Source organism: Portunus trituberculatus, chromosome 9 (genome assembly GCF_017591435.1).
Source record: "Portunus trituberculatus isolate SZX2019 chromosome 9, ASM1759143v1, whole genome shotgun sequence".
Taxonomy (NCBI): domain Eukaryota; kingdom Metazoa; phylum Arthropoda; class Malacostraca; order Decapoda; family Portunidae; genus Portunus; species Portunus trituberculatus.
Window position 1 is genome coordinate 5,713,978 of NC_059263.1, and position 3,523 is coordinate 5,717,500.

Here is a 3,523-nt window from a genome sequence, read left to right on the forward strand (position 1 = left end):
CTTATGGTGGTGATTCCCTGAGTGTGGTGCTACTGTGCACAGCTTGGTGCTAGTGGTAAGCTTGGTGAGTGTGGTGCAGGCCTGGTGGTGAGTGTTTTCCTCTTCCCCCACTTTACCTCCCATCCCAACCTATATGTGATGCTCAAAGGTGAATTATTCAGAGTACCTGCCCTGCCTGTACTTTTACTCCTGTGGTGAGGTGGACCAGGCAGTCCTGTCACCTCATTAGCTTCACTGAGTCTGGGGTATTTTTCAGTGATTTGACCTTTAGGGGAGTAATGTCCATCATATTGTTTTGGGTTATTCTTTACAATAAATCCATGTCACGTAGAACAACAAAACTCACACAGCATGTAGGGACCAGCTGTGGTTTTGCCATAAGGGGGTTGAGTCTGATGTGACTGTAGCAGCTCTGACCCAGGTATCATAAAAAGTTACTTTGTTTTGCAGCAATCTGTCGTATTCACTAGTGAATTTCATTCTTTTTATCTATCTCTTACAGTGTGAATGAGTGTGTTATGCTTTGTATGGGTCAGTGTGTGGATTGCCTGCCATGTTAAATTCTTTTTGGGATTTACCACACACAACATTTGTCTCTGTAGAAGCCAGTGGAAAATGCTCCAAAGTAAGTATGTTGCAGGAGACTACCTAGAAATAAATGAGATAACACACAGAGAACTTAGTTGCGAATATTTCGCTTCTAATGACAGTTATGTAAATACTAAATATCAAAACTAAATTCCACATCAATATTAAGAAGATCTAAACTCAATATATCTTCCCTATATTAATGAATATTTATAATTCAATTTCACTGCATCGAACTCCCGCTAAATGTTGCGTTAAATGGATAATTAATTGATAATTACTACAACTTGCTTGCACCACAATTCCTTTATGTCAGATTTTAGTTTAACATATATTTCTTCTTTTCCATCTCTAATGCTTGCCTGAGCTTTATATAAACGTCAATATCAAAGTTTTAGTGTTGTAGAGTTTATTATTGGCTTGGTATTGTAAACTTATACAAATTCAAATGGAGGCCATCTTTCCCGCCCACCGTACCTTCATAATATCAAGAAAAAATACAGGAAATTCTCAAATACCTTAGCTAACTAGAAAATATTGCATTAATAAATATTGTAGGATAAAATAACAAAAATGTTCATAAAAAGGATATATTAGATTTTCAAAACAAACTTGGGTGAAGATAGGACATCACCTGACCACGTGCTAGAGTGAACATGGCCCGTGGCAATGGCAGAAGCGTGCGTACGTTCAGCTCTCGATTAGGAAAACTGGTAGCCGTGCAGTGCCGCGTATTAACAAAGGAAGCTTGTAGTGTGTGAGTGACCATAATGCAATTACGTGGAAAACTTAGCAAATAGAGAAAATTTTTGATAGAGTGTCTATAATCGGTGAAACCAGTGTTCGTGGTGAAGGCGGGGACGCTCTATGGCCGCCCATGGCTGGCCCATGAGCCTGCGGGGGTGGTGGCCCTCGCCGCGAGAGACAGAGACAAGGTGACAACCAGGTTTCCACATTTTTACTTTGCTTCATGTATGGGGATACATGATCCCGAGGGAAAGATGAACGATTGTGTGAGTTCACCCCCGAATGTTCGAGGCTGGTTTCGAAACAGGACTCGCAGGTAGGGCTGGGCGGGATCCGAGTACTGGATCCGGATCCACGGGATCCGACAAGGCAGAAAGGATTCGATTACCAGCCTCGAATCCACTGACGATTACTTGCTGGCTGAGGCGAATCCTGACGAATCCGGTACTCAGATACATTACTTTCTTGGCAGAGGTGAATCCTGATGGATCTGGGGATCATTCACTATTGTTTTTCGCTTTTTGGGCTTCATGATTTAATTATTGGTAAAAAAAAAAAAGCAGAATTGGCTAGAAATAATATCTATATAAATTAGTCAGCGAGAGACATTTAGAATATGAATTTAGTGTTGCCATTCATGTCTCAATTTCTCCGAAGGCTGATTGGCTGATACGCTGTGACGTCAGAACGTACCATATAAATAGTCCCGCGTATATATAATAACAAAACTGAAATAAAGAAAATTTTTTAAAATAAAAATAGCAAAAATGGCCTAATACATATGCCAGGGTAATGGCCAAAAAAAAAAAAAAAAAAGTCAGTTGCAGCCTTGACACCACAGAGACGGGGGAACGCGACAGTCGTCTTCATAGTCTTATGGCCATAGAATTATATAATTGTGCAGAGCGAAATAAATTCTAATAAATCTAACATCCTTCCTCTATTAAACTGCGTGTTAATTGTTTTCCAGAAATTATTAGTCTCGTCAGTAGCCTTCGTCTGAAGGCAAGTACTCGGATCCCGCTGTGGGACTCCAGTACCACCGAGTCTAAACGATTACCGCGCGGGAAGACGAATCCAAGCAGCGAGACGATTACCGCGCCGGAAGACGAATCCAAGCAGCGAGACGATTACCGCGCGGGAGACGAATCCAAGCAGCGAGACGATTACCGCGCGGGAAGACGAATCCAAGCAGCGAGACGATTACCGCGCGGGAAGACGAATCCAAGCAGCGAGACGATTACCGCGCCGGAAGACGAATCCAAGTAGCGAGACGATTACCGCGCGGGGAGACGAATCCAAGCAGCGAGACGATTACTGCGCGGGAAGACGAATCCAAGCAGCGAGACGAGTACCGCGCTGCTTGGATTCGTCAGAGGGCAGCCAGTCGGATCCCGCTCTCAGGCAAATCCAGCGCCGCGCCACCCCATGCTCAAGTACTCGGATCCGGATTCGGATTCCACGGATCCGTCAGACCAAGTAATCGGATTCTTGAGTACATAAAAAGTCGGACTCGCAGGTTCGCACCTTCGCTGCCAGACGCGCGTGCCAGTACGCCGCGGTGAGTGACTACGTACAGTACAGTTGTGTGTCAAAATTAGTTTAAAGCCCAAGAGTGTTCAGCGTTAGTGTTATGAGATGTGTGGAGGAAGGGCATCGCTGGGGACGTGAACGCCACTGCTGCTAGAGGTGAGTAAGGCTACGGTGCAATTGTATTTCCCATTGTAGCTCTCTGCACGTTTACTGCACCTGTTGAAATTGTCAATCCTTCGTAACGCCAGGGCGAGTCACTAAAATAGTATGCATTCCTTAAAATCAATCTCTTAGAACATCCACACGAATCTATTAAAAGTGTGAAGTCCTTGTTAAACTACTAGAATCACGAAAACACCCTTGAAAACCTTAGTAACCCTTAGTAAACCTTAGTAAACCTTGTCAGAGCTCCTTTTAAACTCCGCAGCACTCGTGAAAGTCAGAGGTCCTTTTGAAGTCAGCAGCACCCGTGAAAGGCTCCAGTGACTTGACCTGGTGAAAGATACAAGGGCAAGACGCTGTCAGCCTATTTACAGATACAAAATGAGACACTGAACGAAATGGAAGTTGGTGCACGCCTTTACAACCTTTCAAGGAGAGCTATCTAATTTGCTATACTGATTAGTGGGCGTTTAGAAGAGGAAAGAAGGAGGAA